General features: G+C 34.1%; 1 protein-coding gene across 7 annotated transcripts in view; it reads right to left on the bottom strand.

Moving 5' to 3' along the window:
* The window catches only part of LOC110380505 (nephrin), a 227,075-nt gene that overhangs the window by 142,993 nt on the left and 56,190 nt on the right, over positions 1-27,892 (bottom strand). The window contains exon 1 of one of the 7 annotated variants that reach the window (XM_049840962.2): positions 12,243-12,343. The exons of 4 other annotated variants lie outside the window; for them this stretch is intronic. The gene's annotated coding sequence lies outside the window, so the exon portion shown is untranslated. Of the gene's footprint in view, positions 1-2,713; positions 3,028-12,242; positions 12,344-27,892 lie in introns of those variants that run through there. 2 more of the 7 variants (XM_049840965.2, XM_049840961.2) reach the window with 2 other exon arrangements.

Genomic DNA, 27,892 nt, shown 5'->3' with positions numbered 1-27,892 from the left:
ACAGGCTATAATCATACAAAAAAAAATCAATAACTAATTCGGTATATCATCAATAACCACAATGTCATAAAAGCTAGAGCTACCGTTCACACTAAAAGGTCAGACCTATTTCAGAAGGGCTAAAACTATATAAAAGTCAGTTCCGATCTATTTCTAATCAAATAAAATGACGGAGTTAGATTCTCTTAATAAAATTGTCGATGAAGTCACACGACAGTTATAGTCAGTCATAAGTACTGAAAACTGAAGCAACCACAAATTCTTTTATTATTATTATGAGATGACGGCACACAGAGGATTCAATTAAAATTAAGTAAGAACAGGAGGATGCTGATGACTCAGTTTATTATCTGATTGGCCACGGATGAGTAAAAAAGCATCATTGGCATTGTAAATAAAAGCATGACTGCATAATTGCAGTTTATGATGACTGTATCTATTATCGAGCTTAAAGATGTCCCTATCGATGTCGGTATCCTACTAAATATTATAAACGAGAAAGGTTCTATTTTTACGGATGTTGGTTCCACTTGCACGCAAAAACTACGGAATAAATTGAGATTAAAGTTGGCAGCATAATGGCTTATAAACAAGAGAAAAATATACAACCTACTTTTTATCCGGGTGTGGGACAAAGTTCCTCCAGAAAGAAGGTAAAACCCTTCCTCATTCCCAACATCACATACTTGTACTATACCAAGACAGCTGCTTTCCACATAGATTTTCTTTAATGAACCAGTTAATTAGCTCCATACAAACGTAATGCGAAAGATAACAAAATAAAAACCCCTATTGTAGAGGCAGAAAATGTAGTAAAATGTTCCTATAGACATTGTAACCGTTAGTGGTTTTACACCCTGTTTTCACCGCAGCGAATTCGACGGGTAAATGAGGAAAGAAAAAACTTTGCCAGCTACATTTCCCATTTATTGAGTTTTTCTTGCAACAATTTGCAAAATTAAGACGCATTTTCTTTTCGAAGTTTATTATCTTGAGGTTCATTTTGTTTGAGAATTTTATAGTCTAAAAGGCCAATAATATTTGCTTTTTGATTTTTGTTCGACAGTAAATCAAATAATTTTCGATACTCTTACAAAAGTGGCCATATAGTCTCCACAACTACTTACCAACGGTTCCTTATTATGTAATAAAAGTACGTCACTCCTTTGTAAAAACAAAAGAGAAACAATAGAATGTTTTCAATTAAACATCGAGATAGTTTGTCAATAAACGTTTAAACGTTTAGACATCGGAACGCAATTTTATTCCTACGAATCGTTTGTTTATATTTCAAAAGAATCTCTGTCCTTCAAACGTAACAGAAATCAATTAGAAGGTATCAAATTTCACACAAAAGCTCAGGAATTTCTTTCACAGATTTTCATTAAAATCGCCTCCTTTTGTCTTAAATTTAATCAGGAAATTGGAAAAATTGTTACGCGTAAGTGATAAAGAAAAATGGTTTCAGTCCGTTCTCGTATAAATCCATGTCTTTTTTAATAAAATAAAGGTAGCTTGTGATTTGCTACAGATATTATTTTTCCTACAACGTTTTTCTCTGTATTTTTGAGATAAGCAATATATTTACCGTGTACCTACATAGTTGAGTAAATTCAATTATTGTACTTGTGTTTTTCCACCTCGTTCATTTGAGGAAACTATTTTAATTATAGCCAAATAACTGTTATAATGTAACACCTTCGAATGGTAGTTAAATACCGGTACGCTACCTTCTATCCATGATCTATATCAAGTTATGAATAAACAATCCTTTGCTACACGTGTAACGTTTTACTTCATTAATATTGTATAACGCATAACTTTTTGTTATAACAAATATCATCATATCATATTTTTCGTAGATCTATCAAACTATCGTCATTTCAATTCGTAAAAGACGTGGGTATTTAGCACATCTTTATGTACGAGAGTTAAGTTCAAAGTAAATTAACAATAGTGGCATTTTCTAACAAGAAAAAAGCTATAACTAGGACAATGGATTCTGTATATACTCTTATTTACAGAACTTTATCCAGGACTGTTCAAATACAGAAAAACTGCATTCATAAAAAAAAAACCGTACCGTGGATTATTAATGGCTTTTAATCTATGGCTAATTATTGGTAATTTCATTAAAATTTGATCAAAATAAAATCAAATGTGACATAATAACAGAACTAGGTCAAAACATAATAAGTCTGCTTTTAGTAAAATTTCGATTGAGTGGCGGAAATTTCCAATTTTCCCATAATAGCGTTTATTATAGACAACACTTTCAGCATTTAATTAAACTAATAATTCACTATTCAGCTATGTAGTCTGTTATAGTTGAAAATACTAAAATTATTGGAAAACAGTAATGAATACTAAGCTTCTGTAATATCTTGATTATTCATATTTGGTAGTATTATTTATTTGTAATCAAATTACTAGTGGTTTATAATGGTATTTACGCAATATTTCATGTCTGAAAATAACCGTAAACAAATACGTATATTTTACAGTACACTACTTAAGCCATCTATTAATTAGCCCCCTTATTTTTGTTTCCATAAACCATAAAAAAATATTTACCTATTCCAAAATCGCATCACAATCCCATATCACTCAATAGTAAACGAAAAAGTTCCCAAACAAAACGAACAACCTTTTACACTATCGAATAAAACTCTAAATGAAGTAATCACGAGTCACTTAAGTTAGTTTTACTCACCGTGATGCGGAAGAAACATCCCACTTTGACAATCAGACACATTGCTCACTACCACAACTATAAACACAACCGCTAAAAGAAAAAACTCTTCGAATTTCCCAACAGTCACCGGGACACTCACAAAGTTACTACGGGCCGGGCGACAGCCGCTCATCATTAATTCAAGTTCACAAAAACTTTTGACTCATCAACATTTACGACAGTGGCTACATTTTATTTCGTTTGTAGGTTAATGAAACATCGCGTATCGGAGGCCAGGCTTATGAAAGTCGTGTGCACTCCACGAATGCCGCGCTCACACTACGTAAGGGCGTAACTTGACGTATCTCAGTGCGCTTGCGTAAAGCGGAGTGACTCTTCTCCCTGACGGACTTATTCACGAGTTAATTAATATATCAACTTTTCTCCGTCCCCCCTATATTAACTGTCACCTTTAATAAAATATTTTGGCTTAGTGTCTTTTCCCTCTGCTGGGAGGAAGTTTGGCCGTTGAAATTTTGAAATAAAATTAGCACTGCCACTGCAAAGTAACCAATTAAAGGGCTAATAAATTAATCAACAGTGTCCGTTGTCTTGACAGGACACTTCAGACTTCAACGCTAATTACAGTTTCTTAGGTATTTTGTTAATCTGTTCGTTTATTTAAATAAAGTTTCCGCTGGGGGATCCATTACAGTAGCATGATCGATTACATTGATGAAGATAAACAAATTAAAGTCTAGAGCTGTCGGCTGCGCCTATCCGACGAGGGACGTGACTGGAAATTGTAATACAAGTACTCAGCTCTAGGTACTATTCGTAGAATTCGTTTAGCGACTAGATTTTTCAGTCAGCCGTCCTTTACGACATTGAATGTAGAAGATATATTTCGGTTACACAACTTTATTATTCCTCTTACATCGGGACAAAAAGCAATGATATGTAACAAACTTTGTTGGCATTTAACGTAGATGAAATCCTTAGCCATATAACTTAATTACTTCATAAGCAAACTGCATTTATCACCCAAAAACGTTTAAAGACTAACGAAACTCTTCACTTTAATATCTCAATCGACTCCAAAACATTTTTCCCCCACATTTTCATATAAAACGTCCAATCAGACACAATGACTACACTACTAATTGCATTGATTGCTGTTCAGAAGGCGTTGAACAGCCCACTAGGCGCTATTAGAAACTTTTTACTGAACTGTGAATGAAAATTCTACACAACACTGGTTATTGTACAGCAATTGTCGTTAAACTAAATTGACCGGCTATTTTTATAGATAGCTAGTAGCCATTTTGTGCTCCAATGCATTCGGTGAAGGCGTATGTCGGTATTCCTATCTGCAAGTGCGATATAATGTTATGGGTGAGCCTTTGTTGTGAAAAAATTGCTCAGATAAAAGTTGAATTTTTCAAACGCTTTTGAAATGTATCTGAGAGTTTAAAGTTGGTTAGATCGGTTTCTATATAATAAGGCACATACAAATGTTTCAAAAATTATTTCATGTTATGAGAACTAAACAGTTTTGTTTTTTACAATGAATTGCCAAATTATAGACAGAGAGAAAAAATATTACAGAACTATTGTTTTACTCAATCTATCCTAGTGTCTTTCTATTACGTAGTTTGTTTTTGTTTTCCTATCTATAAAGCCGGCTTACTAATTTTCCTCATGGGAAGTGAAGGGCAGATGGCTTACTTAGGCCAGGAATGTGATAATAGAAAATAGAGAAAACCTCTTTTCAGGGACAAAGGAATAACTTTGGCGAATCAAAAATTATTTTGTGCAATTTTCTTGGGTTTTTACCTGAAAATATTTGGTAAACTGTTCTCTTCTTTCAAGCTGTCTGTTTCTTTTTTAACCGCCTACAGTGTAGTCAACACCTACATTACGATCTTTCTTTTTATTTTTAGGGTTCCGTAGCTAAAAAGAAAAACGGGACCCTGTTACTCAGACTTCTTGTGCTATTCGTCTGTCACCAAGCTGTATCTCATGAAACATGATAGTTATATGTTTGAAATTCTTACAGATAATGTAATATAGTTTCAGTAGCCGATATAACAACAAATACCTACTGAAAATTAGAATAACATAAATATTTTTACCAGTATAACAATCGTGTTTTTTCCTTGCTACTTTAATAGACGTTTTATACAAGGTACGGAACCTCGATTCCGACTCGTACTTGGCCGTTTTTTTTCGTTTGTAAGCCGACAGACATTTGTTCCTTTCTTTTACGACATTCCCAGTCTTTGATGCATCAAAATGTGACGCCTTATTCTCAGTTTCTTTACGACATTAAAAGAGTTTTTTGTAGAAAATAATAATGCTTTGTTGCTTTGATTGCTGAATGTACATAGTTTGTGGTATTATACATAGTGAGAGGAATGACACTCGGGGTCAGTTGAATCATTGTACGGCTCATCTTAAATTGAGAAACATGGCCGCTTTATGACGTAATCGCTGTCTTATTAATTGTTAAATACTGATATTGATTTGATTAGTTAGATCCCTTCAACGTTTTTTCTCACAGTTTTAAGAGCATGTAGTTTTGAAAAAGTGTATGAATAATGTAAAGTTATAAAGGGTTTTTGTTTGTCTATTGACAGGCTTCGAAACAACTTAGTAACTATACCATCCTCAGGTGACAAAGGCTAATTTTATCTGGGAAGGGGAGGTAATTCCCACGGGAGGCGAGTGAAACCGTGGGAAACAGCTAGTTAGTAATATATGCTATAAGATTACGAGCGTCAAATGTCAGTTACCTATATACCTAGTTACCGCGTCCCTGGTACATAAGAGGCCTACGACGGAACATGATGGATTTTTTGTCAGTAAAAGTCTAACACTCCCTCACCGCTGCTAACCCACAGCGGGGAGGGGTCCTTTTATGATTTTTGCCATCAATAAAAAAAGGAGTTACCTATATATATGCACAACACATAGCATGTATAATTGTACATACAGTATGTACACAACTAACATACAAACACAGAACATAATTTTAATTCCACAACAATGTTAGCGCATTCGTTTTAAAACGATGGATAACAGATAGGTTCTTTATTTTTCCTTCCGCCCAGATAAACGTTCGTCCAGTTTCAGACAATACACACGAACAGTTTATTGTTTTGCCTAGCCTGCATATATTTGCATCACAATCCTCTATGACGGCATCGCGTACTATATTTTTAAGCATTGCAAAGAGGAATAATTTCAGTTCCGTTAAAGCATTTGTGGATGGATTCAAGGCTAACATGACATACTGCAAACTTGTAGTCGGTCGACGTTTGTTTGGGCTTATTAATCACAATGGAAATGAATGGTAGTTCGCATATAACAACGATCAAGTTTTAGCCGTTATTAGACTAAATTGAAACTTTTTAAATTCATGATTATAACTAACCACCGGGCCAATTACTGTCGGCCGACTCTTCGTATGTTTTTTTTTAATTCTCAAATCGATTCAAAACGATGTGAGGAACCTATATGTTCAGTACTTAAACTATAAAATCATTTTAAACCAAAAGATTTTGGTGGTAATAATTCTCAAGGTCAGTTTGGACGTTTACACAGAATTTAGCACTCTTGAAGAGAGGGGGATTTCGGTTACTCCCAGGAGACCTACCCGCTATTAGTTTCAACCTGTTTCCTATAGATATGGGGAATATGTTTATCCCTATTATTATCAAAACTCGCTTTGTTTATTATGTGTATTAAAACTGATAAAAATGTAGATTTAAATTTTACTAAGAAAGTTTTTAATTACAATACACAAAATGCAATGCATTTCTTAAAAGCTCACTGAAAACTAACTACACTACAAAATAGCAATTAAAACTCTAAAAGTTAATTATTTAAGAGATCTAGACAGTTAATATGTTCTGAGTCAATTATACTGGCTGCAATAAACTCGTGTAAGAGAAGCATTATCACTTAGCTTAACTAAGTAGATTAATTAAAATTAACACTTAAAAGCCAAGGATAAGCTCTTCTTTAGTCATAATGCAAGCTATTTAATTTAATATCTGCAACTATTAAGTTAAGAGGGGCTCATGGCTTAGTTTAAGTTAGGCTAATCGATACAATTTGTTCTACAGTTGGATTTAATGGCCATTAAAATATTTCCAAAAAGCTATATTTTAAAGCTGAAACGTCTGATTGAACACGGTTATCTCAACAAGTACTGGACTGATTATAAATAAATATTTGTAAATATTGTAAAAAAAAGTGTATAGTATAGCCCATTCATTAAGGGAGATTATGACAATAAAAAAATATCCCCGTGAGCGTAGTAGTGCCCATTGGACATAGGTGAAACTGCTGGCAAAAGCTAGTAAAAATATTTACTTTTTAGGTTTGGTATTCATTTTATTTCAATTTAATTGGCATGCCAATAACAATTTCACAACGTTTATTCAATTCTAAAAACAGGACATGGTAATAATTTAAGTATCGAATACCATTCACCTAACTAATTGACTGGTTCAACAAAATGATATTATTAACAAATATTTGATACATCTACCGTTGGCCGAATGAATATTAAATGCTAATTTCATTACTGCCTGATACGGCCACCGGAGTCAGGGTTTAGAGTAGCCTCACACTGCAAACTTTTAGTCGGCCGACAGTCAGTACAAAATGAATGTTACAGATGTCCGCTTAGCCGATTATCGGCTACGGTGGCTGTTCTCATGTAAGGAGATTAGCCAACTGCGCAGGACATATTATAGTGCACAAGCATTTGCGCAGACTCAGGTGCACTCTCTATTCCTTCACTCTCATAGCGTGATGGTACGGCCAACTTCCAGGTACCCGGCTAGTTTTAAAATCCACAAAGCGATTTTTGCTCCAGCTGGGAATCGAACCCGAGACTACGACAACGACTTCTAAAGCTAGACCAACGAGGCAGAATGTTAGTACGTACATAACAACGATCAGGTATTTGGCCGGTATCAAGCGAATCAAAACTTTGTCAACAAAAATTCAGGTTTTTTTTTTAATATTGTTTGCCAACCGTTGGGCCAACTGTCTGCCAACTGTTTAGTTTTCAGTGTACGGGTACTCTTAATTAAATTAATAATGTTTCCCTTAGATAATAGGTATTATGGATTACTATAGCTTGGACATGTCATTCAGAAGCCAGTTGGGTTATTGTTGTTTCTGATATAGTAATTTGTTAATTTGTTGGTGGAATTTATGCGTTTAATGGAACATTAGAATCGTGGATGTAGTAGGCTTTACCGTTCGTTTGTATAAAAGCTGCTGAATTTTGTAGAGACAATAAGATTTTAGATATGAACAAGTAAAAGATTTTTTTGTATATTTTTTTGCTTACAAAACTCTATGTGAATAAATGTTAATGACCAAGGGTTTTTAATTAAATTTCTTTATAACAAAATATACACACTTATTTAAAACTTCAATGATGACCAAAAAACTAAATTTCTCCGCTCAAAATATAAAAACAGAACGTTACAAAATCATAACAATATCTTACGTCTACAATATGAAAGTACAGAACAGATTTTGATACAAAGCTAACTATAATATTCATGAAATAAGTCTCGAGAGTTAAATAAAACGTATTTATGATGTTATCGAGGCAAAAATGCAAGCGGAATCATGCTATAAAGTGTACATATAGTAGCCGTTTCGTGACTTTGCTTGCTGAAAAAGGATTAAAAATATATTTTAAAAAGTTTCGTAGCTATGTTTCTTTTCAGAGACCACATCTATTTACATTTTTTTCCATTAAGTAGATGTCTATCGAAATACAAATTTAGTGTTAATTCCGAAAGACAATAAAGTGAGGCTTGGATGCAAGATAAAGTCTTACCGTCATGCATATGCACATACAGCAAAGGTTAATATTATTTATACCGAAATGCAAAAGTTACTCTATCTATTTGCAAGTCTGTAAATGTACATATATTGAAACCATGTAACAAATCTTATATTCTCTCATGTACTATGCGTATAAGATTTTAGTGAAGTAACGAGGAAAAACAAAAGACAGTTTCTATGTAACATAACGAAACAGTCAAACAAAATAACTTCTGCCTTTATAATACAAGTAAGGATATTAACAAAGAAGTCACTTGCCTCAAGGGAGACGGGTGACGGAACACACCCGCATGACTAATAAATTATTAGTAGATACGTTAATTTAACTCGTGTTTGCTCATAAATGGCCACGACCAGTGTTTTTATGAGTAATTTTCGAAATTGGTGATATCCTGTTTAATAGCTTAGACAATGTTTATGTCTTATATTTTGTTAATTTAACCAGTTTTAAATAAAACTATTTTTCAGGATATTGTCTCGGTTATATTACTTAAATGTATGTTTATGGTCTTTAACTGAGTTATAAAACTGTACCTAAGTATATGAAAAATAATCTTTACTTAAGTAAACAAAAATGCATTATCTTAAAAACGATCTAGCAGTACCCTGTGCAACAGTGTGTGAAAAAGATTTTTAATATATTTCAGATACGTTGATGTTATTCATTTTTGGAGATTATTGACCTTTGCAAACTATTCTCTTGAATCAAAGATACCTAAAGTCAACTAATTGTCGACTCGAATCATTACAAATAAAAACTTAACTCTGCTTTAGTGGAGATTGGGTTTAAGTTTTGTGTTCACAAGAACAAACACAATGGTGCATGGTGTGTCAAATTCGATAAGTGGAAACACAAGTTTTTTTCTTCTAATGGATGATATTTCACTAAAGTCTAGACACTAACCTAATCGGGATTATTTGAAAAAATGTGTAAATTATAACTAGTCATTACACCTATTGGAGAAATATGCGTCTTATATTGAATTACCTATAATTAATTCTGAAAATCAACAATATTAATTTAATAAGAACATGAATAAATTCCGAGTCAGTAATTAAAATCCATTAGGTTTTCATTTCGTTTTCACTTCAACTCACTGGACTATTGTGAATTCATTGGAAAAACCTTTCTAGGTAATGACTCATTCTGTCGATGTTTTTATGGTCAGTTTTATTAATAGACTACTTTGAAATATGGCCATAACATAGCTCTAATGTGTTTACGTAAAATATGGAGCATAATTTTGAGTGTATTTTCGTTTTATTAATTAATTGCGATAATTTTGTACATGCTTTTGGCTTTGTTACAAGTTTCGGCAAAATTATCGGCCGGTTGATTTTTATAATAGGATTTATAAATAGGTATGACTAAAATATAAAGTGTTGTAAAGATATTGAATTTAGTGGAACTCGAAAAACAAACAACTCTATTTTTAGCAAAACATAGATACAAACTACGTAAATAAAAAATGATTTTATGGCAAGCAGGGTCAAAGAGAGACCTAATTATTTACCCCAGCTTTTTATAATAATATTTACGATTTTTATTACTGATTTATACAAAAATAATGGATTCTATCATTCAGTACTTGTATGCAAAGTAACAGTGTCTATCTATTGGACATTGAAAATCAATATTTGCTACGTAACGCTTGCAAAACTTTTAAGCAACTAGTTACCCATGCCAACTACCAAATGATAGCCAGGACCGCAACGTATTCCGAGAAATAATTTGCGCAGTTAGAAATCTATACGTACCCCGAAATTCATTGAAAAACAGATTTTAGTGCATCGAGTACAACAAAGATTCCTTTTTGCGTCAGTTTAACTCTATTATAAAACTGTCTTCTAGAACTTAACAAAGTTCCTTTGTGGAGTCAAAATTTTAAATCATAAACCTAATTTTGTTAAAAGTATCTGCATTTTCTTTGAACACTTAAACCAATGAAAAGTTGGTTCGGTCCCACTTATCAAATGGTCAGGCTCCTTCTAATAGCTCTAAGGGAATAAAGTTACACTCATTTGCATATATTACCTTCTATCTGTAAGAAAGTTAGGACAAGATGTATTCCGCTTGGTACCAACTCGAATCGCTCCTGAAATAATAATGCGAATTGTCTAATTGCTGAGCTGATGAAACTTTCTAAGAAAATTATGATGTTAGTGTCGAATAGTGGAGTTGTAAATAAGTAGTTCTAGTTTGGTTTGTATACTAATATATGTAAGTAGGTGGTTTATGATAAAACTCATTGAAGTCATTAGTCTCGTTATTATTAAATGTGGGTCTTGCTGTTAACTTCATTACCTATGTTTATTTCTTAGGTAAAATATATAACTGATAATGACATAATTTTATTTCAATGTTATTTATTTTCTTTTTTTCAATGTTTTCAACCTTTCGTTAAAACTTATTTTGGAAAAGCGAACAAAATTCTAAATTGTACTTTAACGCCACATTTTTCTCAGTAGGTACACCTTTTCTTGCCTCTTTCGAACACGGCACACGTTTCCAAATGGTTGTTTCAAAACTTTCAATTCTCAAGTTCCATTTCACGGTCCACGCGAGTTCGTAGTAGTCCTCTAACCACCAAGAACCGAAGAAAGGTGAACAAACATTTTTCATCCCGTGATTGAAAAGTCCTAAAGCATACATCGAACTTTACTTATTTAAAGCTACTCTTTGGGGATAGAACTCAGAACATTCACGTGCCGCCAATGCGATATTAGTCGCAGTATGGATATGTGTGAAATGCCTCTTTGGTCTAGCAATCGCATAGTGAGAGTGCACGAGGTATGGGGTTCGAATCCGGTTTTTATAAATTTTCACAAAGCAGCCCGGAGTCAGGAAGTGGCATCTCATCGGACTATGAGAGTGAGAGAATAGTGAGTGCACCTACGCAAATGCCTGCGCAGCTGGCTGATCCCATTACGCCACTATGTGCGAAAATGTTACCGAGGTGCGCGACAAACGCACGGCTTTGTAAACAGATGTCAGGCCAAACAATGTCATATTATAAGAAATGACGCACGCTGCCGACGCGACGCGCGCGCGGTGCCTGTATCCGAACTGTACCCTAAGGGAATTTAATTTTGCAATTACTTACATTGATTGATGCGACAGTACTTTGTAATCCCTTTGTGGATTTCTTTGCCTACTCGTTGAACGGAACGGAGACGAACTTTCTCGAAATTTAATTTGAAGACCCTCCCATGATCTTTACGTTTAAGAGATTTTTTTTATGTACCGCTGTAAAGGGCATCAGCGTCATGATTTAATATTTCTTTTGGGAGTTCTATTTATGAGATTTTGGAAATAGGCTTGTCAAGATGACATTAATTTAAATGGATTGCGAATTCATCGAATTGTTTGAACGTGTGTGATCAGCTGATGGCTATTATTTTCACGTCTTTTTGTTTAAGTCGATCATAAAACCATTATGTTGGTTTAATAGGACACATAAATTTATCAAATATAAGTATTTGATGTAGGTACGTAAGTTAAGGTTATAAATATCACTAATAGTGACACTTCATTCAATAAAGTATAATATATCATTAATTAGATAGGTTCATAAATACAAGGTGAAAATAATTCTAATTAATTGCGAAGACAATCGTACGTTAACAAACTAATTTCCCTATCGTACATAGGAACACAGAAAAAAAAAACATCAAAAATTTAACTTACCATTCACAAAACGACAGAGCGACAAAAAAATCCCAAAAATTCACGTTCACTTTTTAAACACACACGCGACTAGCTATCATTAATGATAACACATGACGACTAAGAATGAGCTTAATATTGCCTACCCTCCCTTTCCACCAATTACATCTAATTGTATTGACCTAAGCTAACCCCGGTGATCTAATTCGGTCGCATGATGCATAGCCCGCCTTATGCCTAATGTATAGGATTAAACTAAACTATGAATTGATTATTTCTTGATTAATCTTGTGTTAAGTGAGAGTGTTTTAATTAATTTGATTGATGTTAACCAGTAGTTAGGTGTGGTTACAGGTTTATTATATTTAACCAAATGGTATGCCAATCATGTACAAGTACATTCCACTGTTAGATTGATATTTATTCTTTTAGCTCAAGAGAGATTTGTGAATGTAAATTATTGTAAAATAATTTTTATTCCAACATTGAAATAACGTAGATTTTCAGGTACAAATACCTAGGCATTAAGTGTATGGTGCCATTAAAAAGTAAATAGGTACTTGATTTCTGAAATTCTTAATCAACTTTTTTCGGCACAAAATACTAGAACATGCGTAAATGGTATCAATGGATAGGTACAATGTCTTAGAAACAATATAAAAACAGCATCATTCAAGTTTTCATTATTCCTTAAATTATATACAACACAAAGCGACAAAAAAGCGTACGCAAGTAAAAAACATAAACAGAAGTCTCATAACACTAAAGGTTACAATCGTCATCTTAGGTTTATCGCGACATCTAAAGGAAAGCTTGCATCTAGCAGTTATTTATGCGAAGTCGGCGTCTTTCATTACGCTCGGCGTTAGCCTTTGAGCGGCGCCGACAAACTAGCGTTGATACTCACTAGAAATGGGACAAGAAAATTGAGCAATGTTTAATTGTTTGTGTTAAGTCGTGTTAGGGGTATACTTAGTTATGTTTAATGTTTGGTCTATTGCATTTATCTATATTTCTTCCTCATTTTTAGTTATCTTACAGCCAGTACTGTAAAACCAATTTTTAAGACCGTTCGGACATCATTCGATCTTTGTGACACTAACGTAAATTGAGAGACTTTTAAATCCTTGAAGGAAGTTCCTCGAAGCCTGACAATGGTACCAATAAAAGCGAAAAATATTTTCTCCAAAAGCACAATTACTAAAGGACTTCAAAGTATCCTTGAAGTAAGGCAGTTGCAAGTCTATTGTATTTTTGGGGCCTCCAAACAACTTAAGTTGCCTCAGTCTTCAAGATGATTGGTTTATTTCAAAATTATGAGATACTTGCCTCTGTAAACGAGCTCTGAGGATCTTCTAGCAAACTCTGTTACACTAACTAAAACTTTGTTCAAAAGAACAAAGTTGTAAGTGTATTCCATTTTGTGAATTCATCTCTTTCTTCTGGAGTTTTAAAAATCGAGAACGACTTCAAACTGTCGAGTGATACCGCAAGTTTGTTTAAACAAGAAGGTTTTATGACTAACTTGAAAAAAGGATGTACTCACTGCCATTTTTTAAATATTAAAAAAAACATTAGTTCTTTTCTCTCGTGGATACTCCACACTATTCCTTAGATTTTAGTTTATTGAAGCAGCAATGACATAATAAGAAGAAACAACATAATAAACACCAGTTGTCATAACATAAGCAATAACTCATATATATTCAGTTTTATAAATATTCTTCAGGATCAACAGATATGATGTAGCTATTTTATTTTATTACACCTTAAATAAACCAATTTTCCATATTCCACGATGGACATTTTATTATTCAAGTAACCGGCCCCAACTCTGACACGCAGACTAAGTCGCCATAAGCTAGTATTCCAATAAATGGCGACAAAAGCAGTCAGTTTGTGTCGCAAACAATGCTAGTCTAACAAGGAAGCCTTGGCTATGTGGGCTTCGCGTACCTGCTATACAAATGTTCTAACATTGTGCAGAATCCCTTTCAATTCTACAGCAAAACTTGAAACATAATCATATAAAATGTTGTTGCTACGAGTGATGTTGTTTTGTAAAGGAAAATGTTTTATAAAATCTAGCTGAGAATTACTCTGCTTTAGAGCAAATCAGTTAGCAAAGTGGACTTAAAATAGTGCCATATTATAAGTGATCCTTGGTCTCCTGATTTGATAAGGAAACGTTTACGAATTAAACTGGTCAAGTCTGGTATAGTCTGGTATGGAGGAGTTAAGGTTATAAATAGAATACACAGAAGTTGACCGGCATCGCCTCCTTCGAGCAGCTATTCCTACTAACTACAGACATAAAGAAGGAGAAAAGGCTAACACCAAACTTCAAGAATAAAGAGACACCAATAGAAGAAGAAAGAATAGTATCTTTACTGAACTTTAAAGCAAGCAAATGACGGTGAAATACTACGCACCTCAATTTTCCTGTATAGCACGATAAAAAAGGGAATAGAAAGCGTTGAAAATCGAAAGAACACCTCAACAACACGATCTAAAAGAGCGTGGAATTTAATTTTCTTCTAATTCGCAACACTATGGGAGGCAAGGGGTATAAATCCCCCGCAATTGGAGTATACGTCACAGTTTGCTACTTTAACGCCGTCTGGGAATTCTCAGTATGTACAGAAAGTTTTGTTTGAGTATGATGTTTGCAAAGCTTTCTGCACATGAGAGGACCGCCTTTTACGTAAAAAAACACACTTCTATACAGAAGCGTGAACGGTTGATCTTTTTGACGACTTTTTTCGTTTAATTGCTGTTTTTTGATGGGAAATGAATCGATTGCGAAATCAGGGTGCCATGATGATTGGACTGGAGTGACGCATGAAATGGGTTTTTGGAAATGTTTTAATTTGTGAGTATGTTTTTCTGCGTTTCGGAAATATTTTACCTATATGGACTGATTGATCTACTGACTCGAGCATGCCGAACGAGATTTGTGGGTTAACATACTGAAGAGGCAGGCTTGACATGACGGCAAATTAATATAATACATACAATGGTCTTATTGTCCTTTATGCCTGTCGTCTTCCTAGCGTTTTTGTGTTATATTAGTCGCACAGTGTGTGTGCGTGTATTTGTAATTACTGGCCATGTCATACGCCATACGATACTTAGGATACTATATTTATATCTATTGGTCGTCCGATCACGACCTCATTATATTCATACTCTAAAAGTCTCCAAAATTGTCCTCCAACCAATTAACAATTGATTAATCTAGACTAGGGAATTCTCTCAACAAATTTTCTACTCATTTACAATAAATTACCCTTAATAGGTACACATTATATAAAATTACTTTCATTAATAGGTACAATCTGGGAGTAAATCCTAATCTTCTTGACATTGAGTCGTTATCGGTTCAGATCTGGGCACTATTCTCATTAAGGGAAAATTAGGTTACCTATTTACTGTCCAAAGACAATTGCTTTTGTGCCTTTTGATGCATTAGGGCGACTCTATTTACTCTTATCTTAATATAATAATGATCGTATCTTTTTTGTTAACGGTCTATCAATGTATAGAAAATCGCGCTAGGGTAATAATGACTTTTTTTAGGGTTCCGTACCCAAAGGTAAAACGGGACCCTATTTTCGCTCCTCTGTCCATCCGTCTGTCCGTCCGTCCATCACCAGGCTGTATCTCATGAACCGTGATAGTTAGAGATCACAGATGATGTATTTCTGTTGCCGCTATAACAACAAATACTGAAAACTAGAATAAAATAAATATCATATTTTGGGGGGCTCCCATACAACAAACGTGATTTTTTTGCTCATTTTTGCTCTGCTACGGAACCCTTCGTGTGCGAGTCCGACTCGCACTTGGCCGGTTTTTTTTCTTTAATGGAGCGTTGGTCATCAAATTGGCGAATGTTTCAAAAATTGTTGCATCAAATAGTTACCGTAAGATATGCCAAAGGTGGTTGAGAAGATCTTTTATGATTTACTGGATAAACGTGATATTTTACCTAGGAAGATATTTTAACGGGCCTTATTAAAATTGGGCCTTATAATTATTTTGATTCTGGTATATTGTGAATTTAAAGAAGAATGCAATTTCATTTTTCAGAATATAGAACAATATAGACTCAAAAAGATATTCTTAGTAAGTCATTACCAGCTTAACTTATTTATTTTGTTAAATTTTGTATCCAATTTCCTATCACGAATATACAGCCGAAGTAAAATTTACCAATCCAGTTTCCGCAACATTGAGTAATTTATCATCTGGTGAAATAATTTCCTTTTGAGCTCGAACTTTTATTGAAGAGTTATTTCTGGTTTTTTAAATAAACAAGGAGTAAATAAATGAACCGTTGCCTGAGGTAAGTTGGCCAGGTAAGCTAATTGATAGGTTAAACCAGTAAATCGATGAAAGGGTAGAATGTAGCAGATAATGCTGTAGGAAGCTTTAAAAGCTATTCTAGAGTAGCTTTAAATCTGGCTTCCTTGGCAAAGGTCCTGTTTTATTGCTATAAATATGGTAAACTACTTGATACACATCACAAACAATTTTAAACCTTAACACTATCGTCTTAAAGTTTATTCTAGCTTGTTCTTGCTCTGGTCGTTTCAGCTTCACCTTGACGAGGTACGTTTAAATAAAGCACGGATGAATTCAGTGGACCGGACAGTCCCGCGGGATCGTGCAGAAGTTGCCCAACTAATTTGCATACATCGCCCGGGATTTTGAGATCATTCCAGCACTGTAATGTTATATTTTTTTTTAAGGAAAACGTTGTTGTTCGTGTGACGTGACTGGCTTTTGATTTGTTATGATTCTGGGCTTTTTTGAGACACATTTGGAGCATATTAATCCGTATTTGTTTCTAATGTTTTGTGTATTTCCTACATTTTTCTGCTTCAATTCAGTTGAAATAATTCAGGGTGTTGCAAATATTTGAATTGAATATCGAGTAAAAATAGTCATTGGTCCGGACTAAAAAGAGAGTATTTATTGTTTTTCAGTTGTGTACAGATTTTCATTCATTCTTATATCTAGTTTAAAATTTCACCTTAAATTTAAATAATCTGATACATAAAAAGCTGATAAATATGTTGAGTAATTAATAACCCTATAAGGAAATTTGAATATTTTTCCGTATAGACTCATATAGAATTAATTTCCCGGTAATAAGTTCCTGACTTGAGATAATTTTCCTACAGTAAATATCTTAAGTACTTTTATTACAAGAAGACCAGTCTCAATCGAAAGTTATTTAAGGATAAACCTGTCTTACGTAAATAATAAATTAGAGTTTCGTTATAAATAATTTTGTGTGCTAAGTTTCCGTACATAGAGTAAAAATAGAAGTGGGTGAGAAGAGAAAGGAAGAATGTCTGCTGTAAATAATTAAGCTCTGATTAATTTCCATAAGAAATGTGTGCCTATTATTGACAAACCTAATCAATCGAAACTGATGTAATTATGGATGGCTTTGCTAAAAATAAATAAATACCTACCTACATGTACGCCCACTCCTTGATCGCGACAAACGGCCTACTCAAACCATGTTCCTAAATGTAGTAGGATATTTGATGTTAATAATATCTTACTTGTAAATAAACGCTTCATATCATGAACATTTTCAAAAATAGTTCTATCGTTTATGCTCAGAGGTTTATATAAATAATTTAAAAATGCAAAGGTAAGTCTATCTCGCAGTCTGTCGCGCTTTCACACTAAATCTAACCAATTCTAATCAAACTTTTCACTGAATCGAACGCACCAGGGGGAACAGTAAAAATAAATTATTTAGCCAACTGCATTTTTTCATTCTGTAACTTAGAAGCTACTTGCTTGACTTAATAATTACTTAGGTACCGCAAAGCACGTACCATAGTTATATGAGATCAATCTGTACATTACTTTATAAGTGGTTTTACCAGCTTTGAACAGTAGGTATATAAATTTAGCGAATTACTGATTTATATATATATATCTTAAGTTGCCATGAAACATATTTTTTTATTTTTTTTATTAGCCTATGCTGTCCCACTGCTGGGCAAAGGCCTCCCCCAAAGCCTTCCACTTTTCTCTATCCCTCGCTGCTTGAGGCCAGAATATACATATTGCAAAAAGAATATTATTCTTGGGTTTGGTTTGCAATTGATTCATAAAACGGAATATTCCTATCTTCTTGTAGTAATTTTATTTAATACACTTTTTTCGGTTTTGTGGTTTCTATGATTTTTTTTTAAGATTGACCAAACATTGACAAAGATCCTTGTACCCATAAAAAGTATACCTACATTTTTTTAAGCAATATATAACCATTTAAAAGCATGTATGTGCAGCCCTTAACACGAGCATAGCGTATGGTAGTTTGTGATCTCACGTAACTTCTATTTCTAGCAAGTGCTTTTACCTAGTTTCAACAATACTTACGTAGTTCTACATTTGTCGGATATTTCTGCAGTATGTTTACTTCATTTGCTTGCTTTGCAAGACAAGTGAATGTTGCTTTTACGTTATAACCTATGGCAATTGTCTTATCTGAACATAAATTAATATAATGGCTTATAGGTATAGTATAGTAGTATGTAATTTTCGGTATAATGCGATGGTTGATCCCATTAAAATGTTCAAGTACTTGATAAAAGAATCATAAAAAGATGATAGGTAAAGGTTGTAGGACTCCAAACAATAGACTTATTAAAACGTCAACTCAAACTAATAGTCTACGGATAAAGATTATCAAAATAAAATTACCCAGCGAAGCAAAAGCTCTCAACGAAATATAATTTTTAAAGAAGATGCAAGAGTAAATAAAATTCGTACCTACTTGCAAAAAATTAAAACTAAAATATGCTGTTACGAACAATTTTAAGTGCATCGCCCGCACTATGGTAAGCGCTCTTTGTTCAACTTAAAATTTAAATTAATTACATTTATTCGCATGAAACACTTTTGTTAGTAACAGTCTTATTTTGTCAGATACACTACACAAAACGGCTGCGCACGACGCGAAATATTCATGCATATTGTTATCAAGACAATCTCACAGATTCATTATACGCATTCCCTAAATTTGTCGGAATTTACTTTCACAGTCGACCACGCAGCGTGTTAAACCTATCTGATCAATTCACGGGATTATGAGCTCTATTGGTGAAGATATAGTGTCTATAGTCGTGTGAAGGTTTTGTGGGTTAAGTCGCAACTCCATTCAGTAGTTGTTTAGCGTAATCCACAATGAAATAGAGCTGTGTGGCTACGTGTAACGGAAATTGAATTTATTAAAGCAGAGTGCTGTAGCCTAGGTTCTGTAAGCCTATGTAATAAGCCTCAAGTGCGTTCTGCTGTTAACTAGATAATCTTGAGCACTTAGTTACGGTAGAAGCAGGTGAGATTATTAGATTTAAATCTAGAACTTTATTGGTTTCGAGGAATTTAAATTTCGAGGTGGTGATAAAGTTTTTATTAAGTTACTAGTTTTGAAGGTATAGGCTTTCGTACAGATGTCGATTACTACCGAAATATTAATTTCTGTTTTGTCTTGGAACTTCCTGATACAGTAAAAAAATATACAACATAAAACGGGGTGATATAAAAAGAGCTTCAGCATTTTCTTGTATATACGATAAATAAACGAACTTGGGATCTGTATGCTCGCAGTAGTTTTCAGAGTTTATTAAAAACATGAAAATATGATAAACCTATGAAATGAAACAAAAACGTTGGAGGAGCTTGCATACTTAGTGTCTGAAATTTACATTCATAAAACAGTAAACAAATCAGAATTTTATAACCTCAATGCAATTATGCACCTAAGTATTACATGAATTATCGTGTATTCACGAGCAAGGTTAAACCACAGCTACCGACACTTGTCCTTGTCGGCTCATATGACCGTTACTGAGTTACATGCTCATTCTACCACATAACCTGCCACAGTAAACATTATAGTTACTTGTACTATGTAAGCAGTTATATTATTGGGTTAATCCCTACTAATATTATAAATGCGAAAGTAACTCTCCGGCTGTCTGGCTATTTGTTACGCTTTCACGTCTAAACCACTGAACTAATTTTAATAAAATTTGGTACAGAGATAGAGATAATCTTGAGAAAGAACATAGGATAGTTTTTATCCCGGATTTTTAAAGAATTCTCTTGGAAACGTGATATAACCGAACTCTACACGGGCGAAGCCGCGGACGGGAGCTAGTGATGAATATTTTCTGTACGTCTTAAGGCCGAATACTGAAACTGCTGCAAACATCATTGTATATCTAGACTAGACATTCATCTCTCTAGACCTCCAAATACTTACGATGGGTTTCACCATTTAACTATAACGATAAGAGAACCATTTTCAGTACCTAAGATTTGACCAATGGGCGGAAAATGTAACGACTGGTTGTTTTAGTTATTGCTACAGTGGTATCATTGGTATAATTATTGCTATAAATGGTGCAACTCACCCTTTATGTTAAGTAAAGTTTGAATATTTTAGAGAAACACTCTTTCCACCCACAGCTTGTTATTTCGAACCCTTACAGTAATATTATGAAATATATCCTGTTTTTCTTGATGTCAAATAAAGCACTATAGTACCTTCGTCTATAAGTGAATTCTGTTGATGCATATATTTATAGCTTGGATTGAGTAAATAGGCCTACCTCTACGCGACGCCCACGCAACGTGTACTAACATTATGTAATACCATTTTAAGGGTAAAGCATTACAGGTGAAGCAAAGTTCAGTGATAATAACAAAATAAATAAACATCCGAATTGAAAACCTCCTTCTTTTTAAAAAGTCGGTTAAAGATAAGAAAATTATATTTTACAACATTGAATATCCTGACAATTTAAAACTTTAGGCCATTCGTACTTTTCAATTTATCGGAAGAGGCTTAAGCCCTTTAATGGATCGATACTTAATCCATTGAAGTTCACATTACAAAACATTACGCAACAATTAACACATTCATCACTCAAGAATTCCTACAGTACTTTATCCTTATCAAACTCCATTTAAAAGGACATTTACCTACACTTCGTATTATTAATACGATCGGTATTTTCAGCCGGCCGATCTTGTCTGCGCCAGTCTTCGCGGCAATTCCACAAATTAGTCGGTTACAAGCATTTGACACTGTAATTGGTGTTAATTCGTAAAGACATAGGTCGAAGCAATAAAAGGCTAACTGTTAGATTATCTTAGTTAATTAAAGCCACCTTGCACTGAAAGGATCTCTATAATTATAAAAGCTTACGAATCTGTGTTATTTTTAATGTCTTTATCAGATAATCCAGCTAATATTGTAGGAGAGTACACATTTTGTATACTTTTCAGTGTTTTTCTTAGCAATTTATATTGAATGATTTAATTCCAGACTCTCGTTCCAAATGACATTTTTTTTTATATACAGTGGAAAAATTGTATAAAAAAAAATTGGATACGTCAATCGTCATTTAGGTTCTGATGATTTACATCAATCAATTTCACTAATCTAAAACTTTCTAAAAACTAAAAAAAACCTAATGAAAATACCAAAAGTATTCTCAATGTATTTTTTATCATATAAATGATGAGATTTATATCAATCAATTCTGCTCCTCTAATAAATAACACCGCAACACAACAGCATCCATTGACGCACCAACTTAACACAAAAGGATAACTCAGTACACTAAGTAATAGACACTAATGTCCTAAGTTACGACACCATAAAAGCAAGCAACAGCTTGAACACGTCCTAACATGTCAACATTATTACGATTATGAACTCTGATGGGAACTATTTTTCTATTATTTTAGAATGAGCAAAACTTCATTTGAACAGCTTTCAAACACGACACACAAAAACGACACACTTGAAAGTATGGCTACCCCACTAAACGCTTCAGACAAAATTGCATCGCAGTTTTGTGTGGGAGCCCTTTTGTAATTCAACCTTTTTTTTCACAAAAACACTCTCAAAACGTAACAAAACACTCATAACTAAACTTTTACTTTAAATCGCCAACATACAACAGCATCCATTGACGCACCAACTTAACACAAAAGGATAACTCAGTACACTAAGTAATAGACACTAATGTCCTAAGTTACGACGCCATAAAACCAAGCAACAGCTTGAACACGTCCTAACATGTCAACACACTGTTTCTATTGTCTTCAGCTAAATTAATGATTACGTATGCAGTGAACGTACAGTCACCCTAAACGTGGTAGGTATTGATTTTGAAAATTTCAAGATGTTTGGGTTATAAAGATGAACTTATGTGAGACTTGAAAACTATCTGGCAAGATAATATGTAAGACATTCTTGAAGGTTTAGTTAAAATGCAACTTTGAAGTTCGGTTTCATCATATGCCTAGCCTTTTACTAAATATGGAGGACTTTGACTTCCAGTTTAACTGAGCCTCAGTTAAACAGTGAGTGTTGTTATAAGACTTTATGCCTATCTGACCTTCAAGTCAGTTTTACATCAGCAACCCCTTGGTAACTGGTTGTCGGAATTTTTGGCTTCAGCCGACAGCCGAAAGATCAGGAGTTACATTTTGACACAATATCTTTTTATCGTCTTAGACGTGTTATTGCCCGCGGCGGTCAGATTATGAATATTCTCAAGCAACCCTTGTTTTTCTGAGCTTCAAAAGAAACTAAGAGAGATATTAAAATTCTTCTCAGTATTTCCTATTTAACGATAATGTAAAGTTCATATTGTATTCGTCAACACAATATTCAGTACGATATTATTCAACTAACCTCAAATTATTCGGATGCACCGCTCTGCCAGTTAACGCTTCGTGCAAAATAATAGTGTCTACCTTTTCAATAATTAATAACCTACAGAGTTGCCTGTGATACCGCTCATAATGACATATAAAAAATTCAAACCATTTTCGGTAACATTTCCATACAACTAGTTTAGTTAAAAAAGTTTCTCGGGAAATTTCCTAACTGGTTTATGGAACTGTACAAAATATTCTGAAACAAAAATAAATAAAATATCAGATTGGATTCGTTTGACATAAAAATTTGCTGGTATAAAAAAGGTTTGTTGGCTTATCAATTGGGTTATCGCGTCTATAGTGCCTACAGTAATACTAAGCGGTCTGTATGTGTGGGTAGGCATATAAATTCGTGATTCGATGTGATACGGGACGATTTGTGTAACGGGGTTACCTAAGCATATGTGAGGCTAACTTTATGGTCGTTTGAAACATGACTAATGATGCATATTGTCGAAAATATTCAAGTGCAGTTGTGTATTTTCATTATAGAATGGAGTAACAAAGAGAAAAAATGAGGTTCCTTTTGGAAAATAATAATACGCTCAAAACAAATGAAAGGCGCTTAAATTCCATTCTTCATTCAATTTCTCGCATTCAATAAAGCAAAAAATAAACCATAGTTTCCCCTGCACACTTTATTACTGCAAGGCAGGCGAACATAATGATCATATCATTGCTTACCTGTTATTTAGAACTCCTGAACTTCCATTAATAAACGGTGCTGTAAAACTTCCGTAATAGTTTACCAACTTTGTTTAAAACACATAGTTTTCCCTAGCGGATAATGGAATTGTGTTACACCGTTTATATTTATGTCGCACCTACGTTAATTCTAATAACTGCTTGGTTCGCGTTTATGGGAGAATCCGGGCGTAAACCTTGGCTAGCTAGGTATAAATGGAACACCCTACTTTTCCCCATGAGTGTCATAATTAGGGTACAATGTTGATGGTGAGCGTTGGGTTACCTTAAAATCCTGCCTGATGTCGTTTATGATTCTTAGGGGGTTTTATCAGAACAACACAGTATTCTCACAGTTTTAATGAAAATGTCCTCTCTAAAAGTCGCAGACTTAATGTGAACGCAAGAGTCATTATGCTAGCCAGATGTATGACGCAGGGTGTTGAATTCCAATTTATCTGAAACCTATTAAATGGTAGGTGCGATCGTCGCTCCCTGTTCATTAACAACAGCCATCCAATACTATTGAAAATAATATTCTCATTTCAGTAAAACGCGAGCGTAACTGAACGACTCAGCGCAATAAGTTAACAGGTTTCAAATTGCTTTAAATACCTATGCAGAATATCGAACGCTCAAAGATATCCAGCTTCAAAGTTTATTTTAATTAGAAAAGTTGTACAATTAGCTGTTTTGCTACCTCACCCGACCAGCTAGTATCCGAGCCAGATAAATTGGAATTGTTTAATTCCTCTGCATTGTACAGTCGCGTCGTTAATCTTTGTCGTTTGAACGTGCTAATGAATTAGGAGAAAAAACTGCTGCCATTCAAAGCGCTCAAGACGTACAATTAGCAACAAAATTGTTAATGGCCGGGATTTGATGATAGTTGCTGAATGCAAATTTAGTAGGACCTCGTGTAATCGCGTTATCGAAGTAATTTGGACTGCGAACTAACTTTGAGATTGTGCTTGAATTGTGCTCTGTAGACAACTCGGCAAAACATACCAACTGCTTTTCATTATAAATGTTTCGCAATTTCAGATTGTATAGGATATGTATGCAAACGAGATAATTTGCGGCAACTTCACGCGTACCTAGATGGCAAATGCTTTTCATTTCTATTCGTCTTTATCTATTTCTTTGTTTGTTATAGTAAATAAGTAAATGATGAACACTGGCTCTTATATTATTATCAAATTAATAAGATAGAGATAGTTTTCAACGTTTGAAAATCATACAAGTTCTTACAAGAACTTGCAGATATCCCAAGAAAAACCCACAGGTACATCCATAAAAAACTGACAGATACGAAGAAACGTGAACGTCGATAAAACAGCTCTATGATTCCTGAAACGTATCAATTACGGTTAAGTTTACGGTTAATTGGCGTGGGTGGGTAGGCCAGTTGTTTTTACACCCACGACTGGATGGGTACCTACAGTTTTATCCATCTACCCACGTGTTTGCTATCGGAGGCAAATTATAGTGACAGGTTTTATTTACGATTTTTGGTGGAAGTTTTTTATCTGCATATGATAGGAAAAAAAGGAAGAAATTATGTGGATTTTGGATCGATCGATAGTAAGGTAAAGCAATGCTTGGTGCAGTCGGTCTGACAACCTGTCTTACCAAGGGATATTGGGTTGCCTGGGTAACTGGGTTAAGGAGGTCAGATCGGCAGTGGTTCCTTGTAAAGCACTCGTACTCAACTGTTCCGTATATTCCATATCAGAAAATTGCGAGCTGATCACAGTTCTAACAAATAATTTTCTAACCATGCATGCGGTTGTTAGCAACACACAAATCATTAACTCTGATAACTCTATCAACAACATCAACTAAATTATTAATTGAATTCTCAACTTGTTGCTAACAACAACTGGTTATCGTTGAGTGGAAATTAAAACGGGTTTTGTAGTCCTAGAGACAGGAGCTGCTAGACCTTCGTCATATGTAGTGTAAGGCAGAAAGCGATAATTTCATATAGAAGAAAAGTTAAAGTCTGCATATAGGTTACTTTATAAATTTTCTACCGTTGATTGAAAGAAGATTTCTTATAATGTACGTATGTATGTGTACGAAGGCCCCAAAACTACTTAAAAAAATACCAACTCGCGAGTGATTTATGCTATATTTTATCCTGGTACGATAAGTAGTTTTTTTATGGGACGCAGGTGAATTTGCTGGTGGAAGCTAGTTAAACATAAAAAAAGGATGCATTTTGCCGTTGACCCGTGACCTAAAAGAAAAATGGTGTAATATATTTTTGTTTACATCTTCCAAAGCTATCAACGAGTCAATTAATTACACTATAAGATTTATCTTATTTCAAAAAAGTCAGCAAAATAAAATGACATAATTCTAGCGGACCCCGGCTCTCGTTACGGTAAAGGGTTACCACAATTCACAAGCTTGCGTGATCTCGACAAATATAGCGGAGTATCTATTAAAGTTGGTAGAGGTCATTAAGTGTTCTAGTTGTTTCCTACCTTCTCTTTTGTTACGCATTGTAAGGTTTATGTGTGTTTGACACGATGTTAGTTATGCGGTTTTGTAACTGAAAGTTTTTGATTTTACTTGACGGTAAGCAAATTGGTTGTTAAAGTATAAAGCAGACACGAGTGTTGGACGTTGAAAATATTGGCTTATTGGAATACTCATTTTAGTTCTCGTCAAATAACTTTTCGTGATAATGAGCGACTTAATTTCCATATATATTGTTTTATTTACCTACTCCTCTGTATCTATGTATATTGTATATCTCTTCGCCTCCCTCTATACTTACTTGAATTGAATGAATGTGAATGTGTGAAATTTCATATCGGATAAATGTGCCTACAACTTACATATTTAAATAAGTTAACAATATATTTTAAAATGCAACATAAACAGTAAAATAACTACTCCTATAACACAAGGGTCATCCACCCAATTTGTTCACAAGAGCCTTATGGAAGCTGACATTTTAAATGTTAGTGCTAGTTTTCTGTCGACGGGTCGCATTCTGCGGTGTGTCAAGTATCCACGGTTTTACATACGTCGCCATATTGTTGACTGTAGTTGAAATAGCTTGAAAAGTTCAGCCATTTAGAGCATTTAGAGCGCACGAGATAATTTATGAGCGTGTTCAAAGAATTTAATCGTGGTTTTGTTTAGATGCAGTGTAGTTAGAGCGAATTTTAATTAGTTACGTTAAAAGAAAATAGTATCACTTTTGTTAATTTTTTATTATATTACTTACTTCGGGTTGAGCTTGGACACACAGGGCCTCAGTACCTGAAACCAAAAAATGTTCTCAATGATGGAAAAACGATGGGAATACTGAAAAAAACATTATATGCATTGGAGAAAATACCTACTTTTATCCAAGTCAATATTAGTAATTTTGTTAAATACAACAGTTTCCCATCAGAACTGCGATTTCAGACTAAACTTTTTCCAAATATGTTTACTATATTTATTTAATTCCAGTGACACTATTCCAATAACTCTACCTTACGTGCATTTTTCACATATAACCTTAACACACTAACACAAACAAACATACATACATATATAACGTCCGCGTCGTCCGTGTCGTATCATTCTCAGTGACGTCCGATTTCCGATCGGAACGCCGCGGCGACGCAATCGATTCTGACGTTGCTACATGACGGCAGTTTTCATACTACGTTGTTCAACATTTGTTATAGGAAAAATGTGGCATTTTTGATAGATTTATTTATTAACTGAAACAGTTAGGCGAGTCTTCTTAATCAAGTTAGCCGGCCAACTTGATACCACTTGGTAGGACCGGTAGTCAGATATCCTGGTTTCTGACTACCGGTCACTCCTGACAAAGATGTTCAAACGACAGCCAGGACCTAAATATGTACGAATAAACAAGTATTCATACAATTATTCGTACAAAAATGTTGGTTCCGAATCATTATTGTACGAATATACAGTCATCATTCTCATTTCATGTATAACACGTGTATCGTTTAATTTTAATAAAATTCTCCTAAATTACACAAAAGTTAACAAAGTTTCTCATAAATACAAAGGTTAACTAAAACGCTAAACTACATTAGTTTAGCTGCTGAATTAAACAAGCTAACTTAGTTGTAACAAAGCTACTAACTTGATCAGCCATTGTAATTATAAGTCATACTTGAATAAGTTATTAGTAATTTTAGCAATTTGAATAGAATATTTTATGTGCATGCGAG

The sequence above is a fragment of the Helicoverpa armigera genome, chromosome 10, assembly GCF_030705265.1.
Source record: "Helicoverpa armigera isolate CAAS_96S chromosome 10, ASM3070526v1, whole genome shotgun sequence".
Taxonomy (NCBI): domain Eukaryota; kingdom Metazoa; phylum Arthropoda; class Insecta; order Lepidoptera; family Noctuidae; genus Helicoverpa; species Helicoverpa armigera.
Note: the sequence above shows the minus strand (reverse complement) of the source record. Positions and strands in the feature narration are given on the sequence as shown.